This window comes from Balaenoptera ricei, chromosome X (assembly GCF_028023285.1).
Source record: "Balaenoptera ricei isolate mBalRic1 chromosome X, mBalRic1.hap2, whole genome shotgun sequence".
In the NCBI taxonomy this organism is placed as follows: Eukaryota; Metazoa; Chordata; class Mammalia; order Artiodactyla; family Balaenopteridae; genus Balaenoptera; species Balaenoptera ricei.
The window spans coordinates 15,189,343-15,212,649 of NC_082660.1; the positions used below are offsets into that span (position 1 = coordinate 15,189,343).

Consider the following 23,307-nt stretch of genomic DNA (forward strand, 5'->3'; position numbering starts at 1 on the left):
AGGCATCAACGTAAAGTTTATATTAGAAGCCAATGGAATGGAATGCTCTGTGTGGGGGAGGATCACAGAAGAGAGAAAAGGACTCCAGATCAACATGTGGAAAACACCTGTAACTAGGAGGCAGGAGGACAAAGAGTCAGTAGAGACAGGCATGACTTCAGATGGGTGGGAGGAAAACTGAGAGTGTATCAAGCTTTGAACACTATGGAGAAAAAGGATTTGGTGACTAGGAGGCCTTCACACTATTTTCTCCTTTGCCATAGTTGCTGCTATAGCTACTGCTATGCTTCTTTGGTTCGTTTGCTTTTAATCTTAATAAAGTTCTTTGGTTACTTTTGGAGTCATGCCAATTGGCAGGACTGTTATCACCCTGGCAGCTGCTAAGAACCTTCTTTACCATCCCACAGAAATACTCAGGACAGAGTACTTAATGAGCACTTACTAATTATAGGCCCATCAGTCAAAATTATGACCTCAAGAATAGCAGGCTTCCGAAAGTCAGCTGAAGGTGCATGTGTCACAGGACAAAGCTGTCACACAAATGGAGAGAAAGAAAAAAAGAGGTTCCCTTTAAAAGCTATTAACTTTACAGAATTGGGTAGCTGAGGCTTCATAACTTGATATACTGAACTTTCCTTCATGCTACCTCTTGCAACTCCTGTCACTATTTAAGGCTCCTTTTCAAAGGCCACGAGAAAAATCATGAGGAAAGAGAAAGGGAAGAAGAGGGAGGGTCAGCCAAGTACTGTGGATAGAAATGTCAAAGAAAGTTTGGGAAGATTTCACTAATTTGCCCCATACCCTCTGTGAGTAGGGAGTAAAGCAACATACACTATATGTCATTAGGTACACAGCAACAACCCTCAAATATGCAGTGAATGTTATTCCAGAAGATAAATATTTATCATGTTTTTACTCTATTCCAAGCTAAGGAAAGACAACCTTGCAGAAAACATCTCATCAGCAACATAAAAGGTCAAAAGGCAATGGAAAGTGAGAGTAAGAAATGAATGATAAAAAAAGAAATAGAATCGATAACTTCCAAACCAGAAGAAAACAAAAATGAAAAAATAAACAGGAACAACAAGAAAGCAAAAATTAAACCCAAATATAGCTGTAATCTATGCTTTTAATCTTTAATAGATAAGTAAATCTATTTACATTTGGTGGGTGAAAAACAAAAACTAGACATGGGCTATTTATAGGAGGCAGACCTAAAACACAATGACATACATAAGCTAAAATAAAATGTATGGGAAATATATATTAGACAAATAACAACAAAAATCTATCTAGCAAAATTAATATCTGGCAAAACAGAACTTAAAGCAGAAAGACAGTAAGAATAAAGCAGGACCTCACTAGATGATAAAAACAATCTACCAAGAAGCTATAACAATTTTGAACCTGTATGCATTGAATAATGTAGTTTCAAAATACATAAAGCAACATTTTTATAACAGATGCACCATCATAGAATATTTTCAGTTAACTTCTCTCGAAAAGTTATCAATAAGGTGGGCAATATATATACATACATTAAAAACAGTGAAGATTTAATCCACACTAAAAACACAGCTTGATCTAATATTCATACACAGAATACTGCACTCAATGAATAGAGAATACACACTCATTTTGAGATCACATGTAACATTTACAAAAATTGACTACAAAGAGAATACTAACCTTGCATTCATGGCGGTGAGAGATATGCTAACAGTGTTGGTCCTCTTCAGTTCAGAGACTGGAACAGTCTGAGCCTTCATGTGGCCAAGTCAGGAGCAGCTGGCCAACAGTCCCAAAGTGATAACATGTCAGATTCCAAGAAGGCTTTCTGATGAATCAGAAAACGTGAAATAAACTAAATCACGTGAAACTCCACATTTTGGGATTCAGAAGCAAAACCACTTAAAACACAATAAAATGAGAAAAAAACTGTGATAGTTCTATTTTCCAGTTTACTGTTTTTCCTTGGTTCATTTTTTTATCCAGTTGCAAACAATCAAATAATTTCAACTGCCATCTTCCATTTCTGTTGTACTTTCACAGATAGTACTAATTCACTTCATCCTCACAATAAACCTGTGAGGTTGAAAAAGTATTGTCATTCTTAGCTACTAAACTCAAGTAAATGAAACCAGCCTCTTGCCCATCACCAGAAAAAACAATTCTTTAATGATAGAAGTGCCAGACCTTGCTAAAAAATACTGCAATATTATTCTGGATATCCAATAGTATCTTTGTAGCACCCACCCATATCCCTAACCCACTAGCATAAAGCCCATTTTTGCCACCAGGGCAGCAGGCTGAAAGTGCTACAAAATTGAGGTTCCCCCAACAGTCCTCAACCCAGAGCTGACAGGATTTGTATATGAAATGCTTCAGCTTCCTCACCCTCAGGTGGGAGAACTCTGAGTCTCCTACACCACCTCCCAGAGATCCCCAGCAGGCTGAAGGTCTGGTAGCACCCTATATTAGCTCCTTCCCATGCCTGTCTCATTTCCTCACCCCACTGCAGTGTTTCCTTAACCTCTCAATTAAATGATTTGCATTTGAATCCTTGTCTTGGGATCTACTTCCACAGGAACTCAAACGAGGACAATCTTTCACACTAAAAAAAATTGCACCATGTTTTGCACAATTTCTACCTATTGCTTAATGTCAGAGAAAATTGAGTCATTAACATTTGGTTTTGATCTTCTGAAATGTAGGGAATTCATGGTAAAATATAACCAATGAACACGGTATTTAGTGAGCACCCCAGCGTGCATAGTTGGGTACTAATGGGCTTATTTACAATACAACACCATTTACAGTACAGAGTAAGGGCTGTACTAGGCTACTGCAGAGGGAGAAAGTACTAACGAAGAATAGACTATTTAAGGTTGGAATTTAGTGAGGACATGGGGCCAGGGAGGGGTTAGCAATTCTTTTTTTTTTTTTAATTTTTAATTTATTTATTTATGGCTGTGTTGGGTCTTCGTTTCTGTGCGAGGGCCCTCTCTAGTTGCGGCAAGTGGTGGCCACTCTTCATCGCAGTGCGCGGGCCCCTCATCATCGCAGCCTCTCTTGCTGCGGAGCACAGGCTCCAGACGCGCAGGCTCAGTAATTGTGGCTCACAGGCCTAGCCGCTCCATGGCATGTGGGATCCTCCCAGACCAGGGCTCAAACCCGTGTCCCCTGCACTGGCAGGCAGATTCTCAACCACTGCGCCACCAGGGAAGCCCAGCAATTCTTCATATTTTGGTTGTCACAAATGATTTGCCTATGTATGCTCTAAAAAAGCTGCACAGGTCAACTCTCCAAAGGCACCTTGAGACTGCAGTCGGGTCTCCAGGTGGGAATTATAACACTCAACATCACTGCCACTTTCAGTGGGGACTGGTCTTTCTCTGGAGACTTTCCATGAAAGCAGCGATCTTGTCTGGGCAAACCTGCCCACTCTCTGTATCCATGTTTTATTTATTTATTTATTTAACGTTTTCATTGTAGTATAATTGCTTTACAATGGTGTGTTAGTTTCTGCTGTTCAACAAAGTGAATCAGTTATACATATACATATATCCCCATATCCCTTCCCTCTTGCATCTCCCTCCCTCCCACCCTCCCCATCCCACCCTTCTAGGTGGTCACAAAGCATTGAGCTGATCTCCCTGTGCTATGTGGCTGCTTCCCACTAGCTATCTATTTTACATTTCGTAGTGTATATATGTCCATATATACACTACCACTCTGTTACTTTGTCCCAGCTTACCCTTCCCCCTCCCCGTGTCCTCAATTCCATTTTCTAGTAAGTCTGCGTCTTTATTCCCGTCTTGCCCCTAGGTTCTTCATGACCACTTTTTTTTTTCTTTAGATTCCATATATATGTGTTAGCATACAGCTATTTGTTCTTCTCTTTCTGACTTACTTCACTCTGTATGACAGACTCTAGGTCCATCCACCTCACTACAAATAACTCAATTTCGTTCCTTTTTATGGCTGAGTAATATTCCATTGTATATATGTGCCACATCTTCTTTATCCATTCAACTGGTGATGGGCACTTAGGTTGCTTCCATGTCCTGTCTACTGTAAATAGAGCTGCAATGAACACTGTGGTACATGACTCTTTTTGAATTACGGTTTTCTCAGGGTATATGCCCAGTAGTGGGATTGCTGGGTCATAGGGTAGTTCTATTTTTACTTTTTTAAGGAACCTCCATATTGTTCTCCATAGTGGCTGTATCAATTTACATTCCCACCAACAGTGCAAGAGGGTTCCCTTTTCTCCACACCCTCTTCAGCACTTATTGTTTCTAGATTTTTTGATGATGGCCATTCTGACTGGTGTGAGAGGATATAGCATTGTAGTTTTGATTTGCATTTCTCTAATGATTAATGATGTTGAGCATTCCTTCATGTGTTTGTTGGCAATCTGTATATCTTCTTTGGAGAAATGTCTATTTAGGTCTTCTGCCCATTTTTGGATTGGGTTGTTTGTTTTTTTGATATTGAGCTGCATGAGCTGCTAGTAAATTTTGGAGATTAATCCTTTGTCAGTTGATTCATTTGCAAATATGTTCTCCCATTCTGAGGGTTGTCTTTTCATCTTGTTTATGGTTTCCTTTGCTGTGCAAAAGCTTTTAAGTTTCATTAGGTCCCATTTGTTTATTTTTGTTTTTATTTGCATTTCTCTAGGAGGTGGGTCAAAAGGATCTTACTGTGATTTACGTCATAGAGTGTTCTGCCTATGTTTTCCTCTAGGAGTTTGATAGTGTCTGGCCTTACATTTAGGTCTTTAATCCATTTTGAGTTTATTTTTGTGTATGGTGTTAGGGAGTGTTCTAATTTCATTCTTTTACATGTACCTGTCCAGTTTTCCCAGCTCAACTTACTGAAGAGGCTGTCTTTTCTCCATTGTATATTCTTGCCTCCTTTATCAAAAATAAGGTGACCATATGTGTGCGGGTTTACCTCTGGGCTTTCTATCCTGTTCCATTGATCTATATTTCTATTTTTGTGCCAGTACCATACTGTCTTGATTACTGTAGCTTTGTAGGATAGTCTGAAGTCCGGGAGCCTGATTCCTCCAGCTCCGTTTTTCTTTCTCAAGATTGCTTTGGCTATTCGGGGTCTTTTGTGTTTCCAAAGAAATTGTGAAATTTTTTGTTCTAGTTCTGTGAAAAATGCCAGTTGTAGTTTGATAGGGATTGCACTGAATCTGTAGATTGCTTTGGGTAGTAGAGTCATTTTCACAATGTTGATTCTTCCAGTCCAAGAACATGGTATATCTCTCCATCTGTATCATCTTTAATTTCTTTCATCAGTGTCTTACAGTTTTCTGCATACAGGTCTCTTGTCTCCTTAGTTAGGTTTATTCCTAGGTATTTTATTCTTTTTGTTGCAGTAGTAAGGGGCAGTGTTTTCTTAATTGCACTTTCAGATTTTTCATCATTAGTGTATAGGAATGCAAGAGATTTCTGTGCATTAATTTTGTATCCTGCAACTTTATCAAATTCATTGATTAGCTCTAGTAGTTTTCTGGTGGCATCTTTAGGATTTCTTAGGCATCTATAGTTTCATGTCATCTGCAAACAGTGACAGTTTTACTTCTTCTTTTCCAATTTGGATTCCTTTTATTTCTTTTTCTTCTCTGATTGCTGTGGCTAAAACTTCCAAAACTATGTTGAATAATAGTGGTGACAGTGGGCAACTTTGTCTTGTTCCTGATCTTAGTGGAAATGGTTTCAGTTTTTCACCATTGAGGACGATGTTGGCTGTGGGTTTGTCATGTATTGCCTTTATTATGCTGAGGAAAGTTCTCTCTATGCCTACTTTCTGGAGGGTTTTTATCATAAACGGGTGTTGAATTTTGTCGAAAGCTTTCTCTGCATCGATTGAGATGATCATATGGTTTTTCTCCTTCAATTTGTTAATATGGTGTATCACATTGATTGATTTGCGTATATTGAAGAATCCTTGCATTCCTGGAATAAACCCCACTTGATCATGGTGTATGATCCTTTTAATGTGTTGTTGGATTCTGTTTGCTAGTATTTTGTTGAGGATTTTTGCATCTATGTTCATCAGTGATATTGGCCTGTAGTTTTCTTTCTTTGTGACATCTTTTTCTGGTTTGGTATCAGGGTGACGGTGGCCTCATAGAATGAGTTTGGGAGTGTTCCTCCCTCTGCTATATTTTGGAAGAGTTTGAGAAGGATAGGTGTTAGCTCTTCTCTAAATGTTTGATAGAATTCGCCTGTGAAGCCATCTGGTCCTGGGCTTTTGTTTGTTGGAAGATTTTTTTTTTTTTTTTTTTTTAGACATTCACGTTCTTTTATTTATTTATTTATTTATTTATTTATTTATTTATTTATGACTGTGTTGAGTCTTCGTTTCTGTGCGAGGGCTTTCTCTAGTTGCGGCAAGTGGGGACCACTCTTCATCGCGGTGCGCGGGCCTCTCACCATCGCGGCCTCTCTTGTTGCGGAGCACAGGTTCCAGACGCGCAGGCTCAGTAATTGTGGCTCACGGGCCCAGTTGCTCCGTGGCATGTGGGATCTTCCCAGACCAGGGCTTGAACCCGTGTCCCCTGCATTGGCAGGCAGATTCTCAACCACTGCGCCACCAGGGAAGCCCTGTTGGAAGATTTTTAATCACAGTTTCAATTTCAGTGCTTGTGATTGGTCTGTTCATATTTTCTATTTCGTCCTGGTTCAGTCTCGGAAGGTTGTGCATTTCTAAGAATTTGTTCATTTTTGCCAGGTTGTCCATTATATTGGCATAGAGTTGCTTGTAGTAATCTCTCATGATCCTTTGTACTTCTGCAGTGTCAGTTGTTACTTCCCCTTTTTAATATCTAATTTTACTGATTTGAGTCTTCTCCCTTTTATTCTTGATGAGTCTGGCTAATGGTTTATCTATTTTGTTTATCTTCTCAAAGAACCAGCTTTTAGTTTTATTGATCTTTGCTATCGTTTCCTTCATTTCTTTTCCATTTATTTCGGATCTGATCTTTATGATTTCTTTCCTTCTGCTAACTTTGGGGGTTTTTTTGTTCTTCTTGCTCTAATCGCTTTAGGTGTAAGGTTAGGTTATTTATTTGAGATGTTTCTTGTTTCTTGAGGTAGGATTGTATTGCTATCAACTTCCCTCTTCGAACTGCTTTTGCTGCATCCCATAGGTTTTGGGTCGTCGTGTTTTCATTGTCATTTGTTTCTAGGTATTTTTTGATTTCCTCTGTGATTTCTTCAGGGATCTCTTGGTTATTAAGTACTGTATTGTTTAGCCTCCATGTGTTTGTATTTTTTACAGATCTTTTCCTGTAATTGATATATAGTCTCATAGCACTGTGGTCAGAAAAGATACTTGATACGATTTCAATTTTCTTCAATTTACCAAGGCTTGACTTGTGACCCAAGATATGATCTATCCTGGAGAATGTTCCATGAGCACTTGTGAAGAAAGTGTATTCTGCTGTTTTTGGATGAAATGTCCTATAAATATCAATTAAGTCCATCTTGTTTAATGTATCATATAAAGTTTGTGTTTCCTTATTTAGTTTCATTTTGGATGGTCTGTCCATTGGTGAAAGTGGGGTGTTAAAGTCCCCTACTATGATTGTGTTACTGTCGCTTTCCCCTTTTATGGCTGTTAGTATTTGACTTATGTACTGAGGTGCTCCTATGTTGGGTGCATAAATATTTACAATTGTTATATCTTCTTCTTGGATCGATCCCTTGATCATTATGTAGTGTCCTTCTTTGTCTCTTGTAATAGTCTTTGTTTTAAAGTCTGTTTTGTCTGATATGAGAATTGCTACTCCAGCTTTCTTTTGATTTCCATTTGCATGGAATATCTTTTTCCATCCCCTCACTTTCAGTCTGTATGTGTCCCTGGTCTGAATTGGGTCTCTTGTAGACAGCATATATACGGGTCTTGTTTTTGTATCCATTCAGCCAGTCTATGTCCTTTGGTTGGGGCATTTAATCCATTTACATTTAAGGTAATTATCGATATGTATGTTCCTATGACCATTTTCTTAATTGTTTAGGGTTTGTTATTGTAGGTCTTTTCCTTCTCTTGTGTTTCCTGCCTAGAGAAGTTCCTTTAGCATTTGTTGTAAAGCTGGTTTGGTGGTGCTGAATTCTCTTAGCTTTTGCTTGTCTGTAAAGGTTTTAATTTCTCCATTGATTCTGAATGAGATCCTTGCTGGAGAGAGTAATCTTGGTTGTAGGTTTTTCCCTTTCATCACTTTAAATATGTTCTGCCACTCCCTTCTGGCTTGCAGAGTTTCTGCTCAAAGGTCAACTGTTAACTTTATGGGGATTCCCTTGTATGTTATTTGTTGTTTCTCCCTTGCTGCTTTTAATATTTTTTCTTTGTATTTAATTTTTGATAGTTTGATTAATATGTGTCTTGGCGTGTTTCTCTTTGGATTTATCCTGTATGGGACTCTCTCTGTTTCTTGGACTTGATTAACTATTTCCTTACCCATATTAGGGAAGTTTTCAACTATAATCTCTTCAAATATTTTCTCAGTCCCTTTCTTTTTCTCTTCTTCTTCTGGGACCCCTATAATTCGAATGTTGGTGTGTTTAATGTTGTCCCAGAGGTCTCTGAGACTGTCCTCAATTCTTTTCATTCTTTTTTCTTTATTCTGCTCTGCAGTAATTATTTCCACTATTTTATCTTCCAGGTCACTTATCCGTTCTTCTGCCTCAGTTATTCTGCTATTGATCCCTTCTAGAGAATTTTAAATTTCATTTATTGTGTTGTTCATCACTGTTTGTTTGCTCTTTAGTTCTTCTAGGTCCTTGTTAAACGTTTCTTGTATTTTCTCCATTCTATTTCCAAGATTTTGGATCATCTTTACTATCATTATTCTGAATTCTTTTTCAGGTAGACTACCTATTTCCTCTTCATTTGTTAGGTCTGGTGGGTTTTTACCTTGCTCCTTCATCTGCTGTGTGTTTCTTTGTCTTCTCATTTTGCTTAAGTTACTGTGTTTGTGGTCTCCTTTTCACAGGCTGCAGGTTCGTAGTTCCCATTGTTTTTGGTGTCTGCCCCCAGTGGCTAACGTTGGTTCAGTGGGTTGTGTAGGCTTCCTGGTGGAGGGGACTAGTGCCTGTGTTCTGGTGGATGAGGCTGGATCTTGTCTTTCTGGTGGGCAGGCTCACGTCTGGTAGTGTGTTTTGGGGTGTCTGTGACCTTATTATGATTTTAGGCAGCCTCTCTGCTAATGGGTGGTGTTGTATTCCTGTCTTGCTAGTTTTTTGGCATAACGTGTCCAGCACTGTAGCTTGCTGGTTTTTGAGTGGAGCTGGGTCTTGGCATTGAGATGGAGATCTCTGGGAGATTTTCACCATTTGATATTACGTGGAGCTGGGAGGTCTCTGGTGGACCAATGTTCTGAACTTGGTTCTCCCACCTCAGAGGCACAGCCCTGATGCCTGGATGGAGCACCAAGAGCCTGTCATCCGCACGGCTCAGAATAAAAGGGAGAAAAAAAGAAAGAAAGAAAAAGATAAAATAAAGTAAGATAAACGTTATTAAAATACAAAAAAAAATAATTATTAAAATAATTTTTAAGGAATTAAAAAAAAACAAAGAAAGAAAGAAGAGAAAACCAAGACAAAAAACAAATCCACCAATTATAACAAATGCTGAAAACTATACTGAAAAAAACCCAAAAAACGGACAGAGAGAACCCTAGGACAAATGGTAAAAGCAAAGCTATACAGACAAAATCACCTACAGAAGCATACGCATACACACTCACAAAAAGAGAAAAAGGGGGGGAATATATATATATCATTGCTCCCAAAGTCCACCTCCTCAATTTGGGATGATTTGTTGTCTATTCAGGTATTCCACAGATGCAGGGTACATCAAGTTGACTGTGGAGATTTAATCTGCTGCTCCTGAGGCTGCTGGGAGAGATTTCCCTTTCTATTCTTTGTTCGCACAGCTCCCGGGGTTCAGCTTTAGATGTGGCCCCACCTCTGCATGTAGGTCGCCTGAGGGCATCTGTTCTGCACTCACACAGGACGGGGTTAGAGGAGCAGCTGCTTCGGGGGCTCTGGCTCACTCAGGCCGGGGGGAGGGAGGGGTACGGATGCGGGGCGAGCCTGCGGCGGCAGAGGCCGGCGTGACATTGCACCAGCCTGAGGCACGCCATGCGTTCTCCCGGGGAAGTTGTCCCTGGATCACGGGACCCTGGCAGTGGCGGGCTGCACAGGCTCCTGGGAGGGGAGGTGTAGAGAATGACCTGTGCTCGCACACAGGCTTCTTGGTGGCGGCAGCAGCAGCCTTAGCATCTCATGTCCGTCTCTGGTGTCCGCGCTGTAGCCGCGGCTCGCACCCATCTCTGAAGCTCCTTTAAGGGGTGCTCTTAATTTCCTCTCCTCGTGCACCAGGAAACATAGAGGCAAGAAAAAGTCTCTTGCCTTTTCGGCAGCTCCAGACCTTTTCCCGGGCTCCCTCCCGCCTAGCCGTGGCGCACTAGCCCCCTTCAGGTTGTGTTCACGCCACCTGGGATCTGAACTCCGAAGCCTGAGCCTCAGCTCCCAGCCCCCACCTGCCCCAGTGGGTGAGCAGACAAGCCTCTCGGGCTGGTGAGTGCTGGTCGGCACTGTTCCTCTGTGCGGGAATCTCTCCGCTTTGCCCTCCGCACCCCTGTGGCTGCGCTCTCCTCCGCGGCTCCGAAGCTTCTTCTCCCCTCCGCCACCCGCAGTCTCCGCCCGCGAAGGGGCTTCCTAGTGTGTGGAAACCTTTCCTCCTTAACAGCTCCCTCCCACTGGTGCAGGTCCCGTCCCTATTCTTTTGCCTCTGTTTTTTCCTTTTTCTTTTGCCCTACCCAGGTACGTGGGGAGTTTCTTGCCTTTTGGGAGGTCTGAGGTCTTCTGCCAGCATTCTGTAGGTGTTCTGTAGGAGTTGTTCCACATGTAGATGTATTTCTGATATATTTGTGGGGAGGACGGTGATCTCCACATCTTACTCTTCTGCCATCTTGAAGCTCCTCGTGTATCCATGTTTTAAAAGGCGAAATCCGGGACTTCCCTGGTGGCGCAGTGGTTAAGAATCTGCCTGCCAATGCAGGAGACACAGGTTCAAGCCCTGGTCCAGGACAATTCCACATGCTGCGGAGCAACTAAGCTGGTGCACCACAACTACTGAGCCTGCACTCTAGAGCCCGTGAGCCGCAACTACTGAGCCCGGGTGCCAGAACTACTGAAGCCTGCACACGTACAGCCCGTGCTCTGCAACAAGAGCAGCCACTGCGATGAGAAGCCTCTGCACCACAACGAAGAGCAGCCCCCACTCGCCGCAACTAGAGAAAGCCCACACACAGCAACGAAGACCCAACGCAGCCAAAGAAAATTTTTTTAATTAAAAAAAAAAAAAGAATGTGACTCCAATAAACAAATTAACATGCCAGAAAGAAAAGCGGTGTGGTGGATGCTGTGGTGAGCCTTCCAGCTCTAGCCTTCAGGACAGACACGCTCATCCCCCAGCTGCTGTGTTTGAGGCTGACAGGTCTCAGCTGAGGCCCCATCTGGGAACTGCCCTCAGCCAAAGAGAGCCACCTCACCCAAAGTCACACCCCCAAAGGAGGGTAGCTCACATCCAATGACCAGTGGGTGAGGAGGCATAAATCCTTGACCCCCTTGCCTCAGAGAAGACAACAGGGAAGGGCCATCCCAGCTGCAGAGCTCCCATGATTTGAGCTGAGGCCTTAGTAGTGACTGACTCCTCCCCCTGCTGAATCCTGCTGCCTTCATTCCCCCACAAGAGCACTCCACCATTAACTTCTGCAGGTAAACATCTGTCTCAGCGCCTCAGACAGTTGAAGATGTAACAAATACCCATGTAGCCTACACCTGGATCCAACAAGTACTCTCCTTTTGCTATATTTTAACTCTTTCTCTCCATATATACATATTATAACATATATGTGTGTCATATATACACACACACATATTTCCCCAAATTTTTACTTCGAAAATTGTCAAACCTACAGAAGGACTAACACCACCATCCCTCACATACTCCCACTGAGATTCAATAATTATTAGCATTTTAGCATACTTTCTTTTCCCTATGTTTTGTTTTTCCTATACCATTTGAAAGTAGGTTTGAAGACATCATCTCACTTGTCTCCTAAATACTTCTGTAGGCATTGCTCAAAAATAAGTGCAATCTACACCACCACAATGCTATCATCACACCTAAGAAAATTAACAATTGCATTAATGACAGGTTTAAATTTTTTCAATTTTGTTTTCAATGATACTCTAATCAAACATTTGTGAAACCCTTGGGGTTTCTTAGAATGAAGTTTGAAAACCACTTTTCTAGAGTAATAACCTAGAAAGCATAGGCCCATCTGAGAAAAAAAGGATCAGTCTTTAATATGAGTAACTAACAAAGCTTGACTCCCACTGCCCCCCACCAACAGACCCAAATAGTATTCTATAGCCTTGTGTATCACATCCATCACACATTAGAATACCTACCTGCATACACAGATACATGCTAAGGTCTATGAATTGGTTAATATTCTTTAGTAATTGACAAGCTGGGAAGTGTGCCTATGTGAACACTTCTGTTCTCAAGCCCACAGTTTGTAAATTTGGTAACAGCTTTTCTTATTAGTATCCTTAGGCAGATCAAAAGGGTGTTAAAACAATAATTACTCTAGGAGCCCAGTAAGTAAGTATAAGTACAGGATACTGCATTGTCAGGCACCACAAAAACATATCAATGTGTTATATCTTCCTTAAATAGACATCATTCATCACTTAAGTAAACCAATTAATTTGAAAACAAAAGCGCTAATAGAGAAAAGTGATATCCACTAAAATGTACATTTTATTTCAGGAACATCACTTTTAAGAAAGTTACTTACTTGGAAATTCACTTAAATGGTGCCATTAAAAACTTGAAGTATCAACATTCTTGGGAAATGATTATGTTAGCAATGCAAATGTACAAGTGCCTCCTCAAGCTGGGCTTGAATGGTCCTGTCCAAGTCAGATATCTCAGTTAGGCAGGGCCTTTATCTGGCCATTTAGGGATAAGGATAATATATTGGACCATGAGCATGCATATATACGTTCCTCTCTCTCTCTCTCCCTCTCTCTCTCCGTCTGGTGCACGCATGCGTGCTTTCTCACACACGCGTGCAGGCGCGTGCACACACACATCACTCTTCCTGTGTTTGAGATGGGAAAAGAAAAGAAATCTACCGTTGCCTACATCTTGAAGGCTGGCAGCTGGCATTTCCTTTAAACAGACATCTAAAATAGCTTTTGTTTAAAACAACAACATGGATTTCAAGGATTAAAAAGCAAGTATTTCAAGGGTCATATGACAGGTGGACTGTAAGAACAAGGAAGTTCATTCCACTAAACACAACCCACTGTGGTCCAGCCCCTGCTTCCCAAGCCTGATCTGGATGCCAAAGACCATCCCTGATGGTATCACTTGTGACTCAGATTGAAGGGAGGCTAGTGCTCTCCTTGTAGCCAGAGGGAAAGTCATTCCCCTTCCCATGGGCTGTCACTCAAATCTCTCTAAATTACAAGTCAAGGGAAAAACCAGTCACCCTGCACTTGTCAATGCAGTGAACTAAGCAGAGCAGAGCTAAAGTTACTAGAGCCAGTAGATTCCACATATTTTTGAATTGTGACCTGAATAAGAAACCACATTTTACATGGCAACCCAGTTCCTAAATACAGTATAGATTCCAAACTAAGACAAACATTTTCCAAAATAATACCGCCCTCTGATATTTTCTATTTCATTTTTTTTAAATGCTAGTCCCAACTCATTAAACTGATGTCACCACCACTGACGGGAAATGACCTGCAGTGTGAAAGACACAATGCTAGAGGGCCAAAACCCAAACTGTATTTTTGTACTAGAGTGGATTCACAGAAGATCTTTGGCTCTGGCTTTACTTAGGGCTGACTAAAATCCCTCTATTTGCCAATGGAACCTTTTCTGAAACTATGTCCAGCTGAGATCTCGGGGCCAGCCTGGTCCAACTGCATAACTGTCCCTTTCAGCACTTTTCTTTTAGATCATGTATTCCATTCTCTGTGAATATTACTTGAATTAAAATTAGCCTTTTTAAATTACGCATACATTTACAGTGTAAATGATCCAAACAATAAAGCCTCTTCACACCTACTCTTATCCACTGCCCAGAATAGCCACAGTAAACATCCAGACAAGTATCTTCCGCCTTTTGTGATGCATTCACGTATTACCCATAACCACACATAAATGGTTTTTAATAATGCAAATAGAATTGCATTACATTTACTGTTCTGTGACTTGCTGTCTGAACTTAAGAGATATGTCTTTGTGAGTCAGGACAAATTTTAAATTCGTTTATGTAGACTGACTGCATTCTTTTTTTCAATAGTATTTTGTTGAGGAATGATTTATATACAATAAATGCACATAAGTACAGCTTGAGGACTGTATATCCTCGTGTGACCACCATCCAGATCAATATGTAGAATTTCCACCTCCTCAGAAGGATTCGCTCATGCCCCTTCAAGTCAATACCACCGCCCACAGAGGTAACCACTACTCAGACTTCCAACACCAAGCATTAGTTTTCCTATTAAACTTCACATTCATGGACTCATATAGTAAATATTCTTCTGTGTCTGGATTCTTTCATGCCACATAATACCTTTGAGATTCATCCATGTTTTTGCACATATTGGTAGTTTTGCGTTTTTTTGTTTTTGTTGCTGAGTGGTATTCCCACCACAATTGGGGTTGTTTTCAGTTAGGGGCTCTTGTGAATGAAGCTACTATGAACATTCTTTTAGAAACTTTTCTGTGGACATGTGCACTCATTTCTCTTGAGAATGTACTTATAATTGTTGGGTCATAGGTAGTGTATGTTTAATTTTATTAGAGATTACCAAACATTTTTCCACAGAGACTAAACCATTTTATACTCCTACCAAAAGTGTATGGAGTTCCAATTGTTCCAATCCTCGCCAGCACTTTGCATTGTCAGTCCTTTGTATTGTTAGCCATTCTGGTGGATGCATGCTGGTATCGCCTTACAATTTTAATTTGCATTTTCCTGATAACCAGTGATATTGAGCACTTTTTCACGTGCTTATTGACCATTCCTATATCTTCTTTTATGGAGTGCCCATTCAAGAATTTTGCCCATTTTAAAATTGGGTTGCTCATCGTTTTGTTATCAATTTATAGAATTTTTAACATATAATGGATACAAGTCCTCTATCAGACACACGCATTGTGAATATTTTCAGTCTAAGGCTTGCTTTTCACATTAGTATCTGCCACATTCTTTTTAATGGATGCACATTTTTCCCACTGTAGTAGCAGTTTCTTAATTTATGTTACCATTATTAATGGATATTTACACTCATAGGGAAAATTTTGTGCTTCAGTGGAAAACTGTACATTGTTTAGAGAACACTGCTCTTGGTTATCTGATTCTGATTTTCCATTCTATAAATTGTATATAACTGATAGCAATGCAAAATAATTCTTATCTATAGACATGCAAATAAATTGTCTGGTGAAGATTCAATTGACTTTCCTCCCCAGTTATGTGGAGATGCTGCAACACTTACTGCACATTTATCTCTGCATAGAAGTCTCAAGACTAAGAAGTCCTCATGCTCTCTCACACTCCAAATCAAACCAACTTTTCCTTAAACAAGTTCAGCTACATGAAGGCACAGAAGACGAATAGACAGAACTTGTACTGTAACAAGGGGAAAGGTCAAATTAGGCTCAAACCAAAGAAATCAAACTAATGGTAGAATTTCAAGCATAGTAAGACAAGGTGAATGAGGAATGCCTTTGTTTATTGGGCACCTACTAATCCCAGACTACTGTGCTAGGCACTGATGACACAATCTTTGCCTTCAAGAAGCTCAGGAATTAGTGGTTTACAGGACTATTAAAAGAGGTAGGAAAGACAAGGTCAAAGACGGTGCCACCAAAGATCAAGGAAACAGACACTGGAGACCTCAGCTTGAAGCACCAAGGTGGAAAATTCTCGAAAGATTACTGGGAAGCTGATGAAGAATCTCTGAAAATCCCCAACCCTACCCTGACGTGTCTGCAGCAGTGAAGTTCGTGATTCTCATGAGTTCTTCAGGAAGCTTCTGTAAATCTCAGTCTGCCCATATGTCCCAGTTGTGGAGCAAAACGGCTTCTTTTCTTCTACCTTCAAACTTCAGGCCAGTTCCTCTCATCAACAAACTCTAAACCAGAACTATACTGAGACAGGGGTTCTGCGAGATGTGGTTCTCAGCTTCTCTTCTGCAAAGCAGAGATTCTAGAAGGGGGAGGTGGTGATGCTGAGTTGAGACCTGGCACACAGCTGGGGCTCACAACATGGTGACCATCAACCCTGCCGTCCATGAAGTGGCAGGGACACTGAGCAAGTGTTCACCTTCCCAGCATTTGAAAGTACAGCTGACCCTTGAACAACCCAAATCTGAGCTGTGCGGGTCCACTTATGCGTGGATTTTTCCCAATAGTAAATACTACAGTACTACACAATCCACGGATGGCTGAATCCGCAGATGCGATACCTCAGATTTGGAGGAACTGCATGTACAGAGGAACCAGGTATACGGAGAGAGCCAACTATAAATTATACATGGGTTTTTGACTTTGCAGAGGGTCAGAGCCCCTAACCCCCACGTTGTTCAAGGGTCAACTGTACCATTTTTCTTGTAGGATTTCTGTCCATTGATTGTCCAGTCTCCCCTTTCCCCTACTTCATTGTGCAGGGGCCAAACAAGGACCCTGAAGTCACAATCCTAGAAGGCAACTGCTGAATAATTCAGTAGTATTGAAAAATACATGAAAGGATTCACAGGTTTGTACTAACAACCCTAGCATAAAAGTGAGACTTGAGGTCTAGCCCTGGCTTTGGCACTAGCAGCTCTATGATTTGGGGAAAACCACTGAACCTTCTTATAACTGTTTCACTGAAAAATTCAAAAGGCTGTGATACTGAGAAGAGCACATCATGTCTGGGGTGTTCTTCCCAAGAAGGCATAACCCCAGTCCAATCATGAGAACACATCAGACAAACTCAAATTGAGGAACATTCTACAAAATGACTGACCAGTACTCTTTTCAAAAGTGTCAAGGTCAGGAAGAACAGAAAGACTGAGAACTGCCACAGATGGGAGGGGACTAAGGAGACATGAGAATTAAATAAAATATAGGATCTTGGATTGACTCCTGGAAGCAAAAAAGATTTTTAACGGAAAACCTGGTGAAGTACAAATAAAGTCTGGAGTTAATAGCATTCTACCAATGTTAATTTGTGAGTTTTGATAATTGTATCACATTTGCGGAAGCTGTTAACATTAGGGGAAGCTGGGTGAAGGGTGTATGGAAACTCTCTGTACTATTTTTGTAAATCTTCTGTAAATCCAAAATTATCCCAAAATAAAATGTTAAAAATTAAAACCGTGCTATTTAAACGGTATCAAAATTGAATTCATCATTTTGTATTGGGCCCTGCGAATTATGTAGCTGGTCCTGCATGGAAGTGTTACCAAGGCTGTTGCCCCAGAACCAAGTAAACTTGCAGAAAAGCATATCCTCTAGCTGTGTTCACAGGACAGGAACAAGAGAGTCCATCCACAAGAAAACTGGTGAAACTTGTTCAGCTTCAAAAGTGGGACAAAGGTTGCCCTGCAGCTCATTACCATCTCATTGTAATCTTAAGATCTCCGCCTGTCCTCACCATGATGGTTTGACCTGCTTCAGACCCAAATGCCAAAGGACCATACAAGGGCAGAAAAGAGGTGGCACCCCAGTTCCAGGAAGAACCCCACCTATTCCCAGAAAAATCAATGTATATGACTCCCTCTCATTAACCTTGCCCTTAAAATCTTGTCTTAGCCATCACCCAGGTGAGAAGTTGATTGGCGACCTAAGTTCCCACTTCTCCATCCTCGGGCCATTGAATTAATTTAATTGCCCTCAGCTTCGATCTCAGCTTGGGTTTAGTTTTTGGCTGTCAGATCCCGAACAGAAAAAGAAACTTCCCCCTGAGGCAGGGGGGCCTTGGCCAGGCTAGGGCCCAAGTGGGGGACCAGACAACCTAATTCGGTAACAGAAGTATATGGAAAACTGGGTAAAACCCGTTTCCCGTGATGCAAAATAATGAAGCGGCAACAAAACAATTCCCATGAGCTCCAGGGGAAACTGGAAGGAGCAGAGATAAGAGCTGCTCCATCTGATGGGTCTTGTGGACAGAAATGAGGATGGTTCTGAGCCAGCGACTAAGGAGCAGATGGGACAAATAACTATCTCAGCTGATGGCTAAGAAAAATGACCAGAAACTGATTCTGAAACCCTCCCCCCAGCCTTGGCACTGTGTAAGACCCCCTACAACATACGAGCAGTTCTGATTAAAACCCCCGCCAGCTGGTATTCTCCCAAACCTATCTCTGTTCATGTCCTCGGTTCTCTCCTTGTAGTTCTGGGAAACTCACAAGCCTTGTATGACTAAGGCTAAGTTTCCACTCCAACACATGGAGGCTGAAATCGGAGACTAAGGGTGACGTCACCAAGATGGCGTCACACGTCACTCCGACTTCGCTCACCCTCTCAGGAACAACCAACGACCATTGGTGAACCGGACGCCACTGAGAGCAGCCTAGAACGCGGGGGTGAGGCGGAAGCACCCTCTGCATCGCAGAGACCAAGACAGACGGCATAGAAAGGTCAGAGAAGCGGCTACACACACCACGCTGCCCCTCCCCCAGGCCAGCACAGCCCCACACGGTCGTCTCCCCTGAGCCTCCGGGTCCTCCAGTGCGAAAAGGGCGGGGGTGGGGGGAGAAGCCAGCTCGCCCAGCACTGTGGGTCACTGTGTGGGAGCCCCTACTCCAGTCTCGCCCCACAGGGCTTGCCCAGTGGGAATCTGCCTGTGACCGAGAAGGGGCCGAGGGACTGGCAACAACCAGCACTTGGACCTGGGCTAAGTTCGTACCTGCAGCGCCCGAGCAGTAGTCCCAAGCAGCCGCTCTGCTCAGCTGCAGCACTCTGACCGGGGAACTCGGTGGGACCCTCAAACGAGGATTTCTGCTGGCCCTAGAGCCTGACTTGCCCACCCAGACAAGGAGCTGAGGAGAGCACCTCCCGACCCCGTCTCACCAGAGGAGCGCACACCTGGAAGCTGCGCGGCCGACAGCGCGGGAGCTGAGAGGTGGGTGGGCGGGGCTGACAGCCTCACGAGAAAAGCCGGAATCGCGTGCAGGGTTCCCGTGCTACCGCCCAAGTGAGGGGAATTAATTCAGAGCCGAGGCTGAGAGTAGTTGCCGGCCCACCCTGCCTGGAAAGCCTGGCGTTACCCAACCCAGTCCTGCTAAGGCAAGTGAGCTAAAACAGAGCCCTGCCCACTGTGACTCCCGAGGGCGGGGCGGGGCGATTGGCCCAAAGGGGCTGGAAAGATTACCTGAAAGCTGTGTAATCAAAATCGAAATTAAGTTTTTATAGAAAAATGTTTCTTGCCCACCTGTGTTGGTGTCCTGAGATTTAAACCTGTCATCCGTCAATCTTTCAGATTAATATTGCTAATTATTTGAGATTACCAATTATTCCATCTCAAAGTGGATGAGCAGATTTTTTTTATCATGGTGAAAAAATTCATTGCACATTTAACGTATTAAAATAAGTTAGGGTGAAGGAAGGAGTGACAAGTGCTTTTTAGTCCTACACAACAGTGATTGTGGTTAGATTGCTACTGTTGCAGAATGCTGCAAAGATAATTCTTTACTCTATGTGGATATGGGCTATAAAGAAAGGCGAAAACCAGAACTGAACATCGAAGCCTTGCTGACCAAAATTAAAATATTGGCATATATTTAAATAAATATTAAAGTATAAAATAATATGCTTTAGTAACACTTATGTTTTACCCAGGAAGGACAAAACACTTCCAAAGTTTTCAACATCCTTTCAATTATATCCACAATTATCGTTACTGGGTTAAACTATTTCTGTTTTGCTTATCAAGCAAGAAAGCAAACATTCTCACTGTCACATTTATGAAACTGGCTGGAAAATGCTATCATTAAATTAAAAACACTATAGATGACATTAGTAAAAGTTCTATAAAATTACTACATTAAAAAAAACAATAAGCATCTGTATTAAGAATATTTTAAATGTTTATTCATTGTATTTATTTAGAAAACAAAATAAATTAACGATAAATTTATTTATCAAAAACAAGTCTTATGAGCAGACATTTAAAGTGTTTAACGTTGGACTGATACAATAACAAAACTGACCTGTGAAATTTTGTAGATAGAAAAGGTCTAATTTAGTTTAAATAAGATCTGAAACACCTTTATGAAACTTATTTTGCTCAGTGTGATTTTAAAGAAGTTATGTGTATATTACTATGACTCAAACTGTGGGGACAATTTTAAACACTTTAAAAAAAAAATAAAGTTCATTCTAAACTGTGCTATCCAGTATAGTAGCCACTATTCACATGTGACTTTAAATTTAAATTTTAATTAGCTAAAATGAGATATAATTTAAAATCTAATTCCTTCATCTAATTAGCCACATCTCAAGTGCTCAAAAGCCACATGTGGCTAGCTATTACCATATTGGACAATGTAAAATTATAGAATATTACCAACATAATGGAAAGTTCTATTGGACAGGGCTGGTCAACTAACTTATATAAGCAACCACCATAATAAAGTTAATCATATAAATCTTGAAAAACTTCTGTAAATATTAAGTTTTTGTTTTTGTAATTTTGCTTCTAATCCACGGAATCTTTCAGATACCACAAAATACAAATCAAATTTGAAATCTGCATATACAATTTGAAATTTAATCTTGCCTAGGATATAAATTTACTTTTCTATATTAACTCTATTACTAGTAGTTTGTAAAATTTTTTGTGAAACTGAATGGCGAAGCCAAAGACTAATTTAGATGAATTAATCTGAAGTTAAAAGTCTGGAAGACTTTTTGGTTTCAATTATCTACTTCTTAAGACCACTGTAGGCATAGCCTAAACATATAAAGATATGCATAGAAATACTATAGTTTTATTAAGCTAAAGGCAACTAATAGCAAATTATTTATTTGAAGAACAGAGTCTTAAAAATTAAATCTTATATCTTATCTTTATAAAACTAATTATATTATACTTCACTAAAATACTCAAAATTGAATTCAATTTTCAAAAGATATATCATATGAAAATATGTATCTGTTCTACCAACTGATCACATAAAACCATCTTAAACTATCTCACAAGTCACAAAAATAACAAGACTTCACACAAACTATCCTGTTTGACATACTTATTACTTTCTATTGAATTTCTTCTTTGCCTTATTAAAAAACAGAACTTAATTAATGTCTATTACCTAAGACAAAGCCATGGGTCACAAGCAAATGGCCATAACTAAAGATTGAACTCTCACAAGGAAAAAATTTGCTCTTTGAACAATAACAAGGAACACTATAAAACAAATGTAACTGAGGACCGTTCAACAGGTTGAAAGCTGAAAGATGGCATTGTAACTGACAAAATGTTTCTTAAACACAAATGATCAAACAATGAAATTATATAATATTTCCTATGGCTGAAACATTCAAGAACTTTAAAATAAAGTGATTAAGTTAAAAATAAAATCCTAGTAAACAGCAAGGATTTACTGTACAGCACAGGGAATATCTTGTGATAACCTATAACGGAAAAGAATCTGAAAAAGAATATATATGTATGTATAACTGAATCATTTTGCCGTACACTAGAATCTAACAGAACACTGCAAATGAACTACACTTCAATAAAAAAAAAAAAAAAAGAATCCTAGGAAGGGAGTAAGCAGGAAGCCTTCATGGAGGAAGTGGCATTCAGTGTGAGGATTCAGATGTGACAGTAGGCAGGGGAGGCAGGAGTGGCCAGGCTGGGGAGCCGGTGGATTGCACCCTGAGTATTAAAAAAGAAAATTATATTTATGAGCAAAATGGTATGATTTTTTAATTCTCCAATAATCCCACCAACATCCTTTAAGATCATTTTTTTCTAATTGAATTCCTGATAAAAATTTTTTTCATTTAAACTTTGTAAGATTTAAACTTGTATGCATTTCAACTAGAATTAATCATAAAAACACAGTAAACATATTAAAACCTTTACGTAGACATTTCAGAAATCAAAAAAAAAAAGTTAGTGTCTAAATCTTGTCAGATTCTTTATATTCACAGTGATATATTCTTAAATTTAAATTACCTCAATGGAACCAAAAAGTCTAATATGATTTTCTATGTTGACTCTTAGCAAACTTCGGTGATAAAATATTATCAGGAGTTAATTAAAAGAATTCTGTTCTTATCAGAAGTAGATCAAAAGAACATAGGTCTCATCTCTGGAAAGCTTATGTTAAACAATATGATGTCAATCCTATGAATCCCCTACTGATGGATGTATAAGAAAGCCAGGTGGCATGGACATATATACAGTACCAAATGTAAAACTGATAGCTAGTGGGAAGCAGCCGCATAGCACAGGGAGATCAGCTGGGTGCTTTGTGACCACCTAGAGGGGTGGGATAGGGAGGGTGGGAGGGAGGGAGACGCAAGAGGGAAGAGATATGGGGATATATGTATACGTATAGCTGATTCACTTTTTTATAAAGCAGAAACTAAATGGCAAAGCAATTATACTACAATAAAGATGTTAAAAAAAAAAAGCCAGCACGCATGTTTTGGTTATATGTAAACCATACCACCCTTCTGAATCAGTGTAGCTTAACCTAAGCTCTGTACTGCAGATTCACTTGACATATTGAGTGTCTATTACCTGCAAGTTCCTATGCTCGGAATTATGATTTCCCTATCCAACTGTGGCTCTCTACGTCACTACCTGTATCTGTATCACTGACATTCAGATTTCATCTGTCATTAACAGCTAAATGTACTATTCTCATTCTACATTAAAACAGCAATTAAAAAGATCCTTAGGAGTCTACAACCATTCCTTTATTCAGAGGTTCTTACTGCAATATTGCCCATCACTTTATGCATGAGATGAAACATTAGACAACTTCATAATGCAATTCTGCCTCCCTTGTGGGCAAACAAAGAACATAGGTTATTTCTTTAGGTGTGAATGCTGAACTACAATGCCACTACATCAGGCTAATTTTGGAATTAATAACTTGAGAAACTTAAAGGATGGTACAACAGTGAAAAAAAAAAGTTGGATGACTGACATTCAAGTACTTCAGTCAGCTAAGC

The 23,307-nt window shown here is 40.4% G+C and overlaps 1 protein-coding gene across 6 annotated transcripts in view; it reads right to left on the bottom strand.

Annotated features, from left to right (window-relative positions):
* RAI2 (retinoic acid induced 2) overlaps positions 1 to 19,264 on the bottom strand; it is a 397,723-nt gene extending 378,459 nt beyond the window's left edge. For 4 of the 6 annotated variants that reach the window (XM_059911412.1, XM_059911407.1, XM_059911406.1 and 1 more), the window contains exons 1-2: positions 19,186 to 19,264; positions 1,690 to 1,837 (exon numbers count right to left, since the gene is read on the bottom strand). The gene's annotated coding sequence lies outside the window, so the exon portion shown is untranslated. Of the gene's footprint in view, positions 1 to 1,689; positions 1,838 to 19,021; positions 19,112 to 19,185 lie in introns of those variants that run through there. The other 2 variants (XM_059911409.1, XM_059911410.1) reach the window with 2 other exon arrangements.
* Positions 19,265 to 23,307: the final 4,043 nt, after the last annotated feature.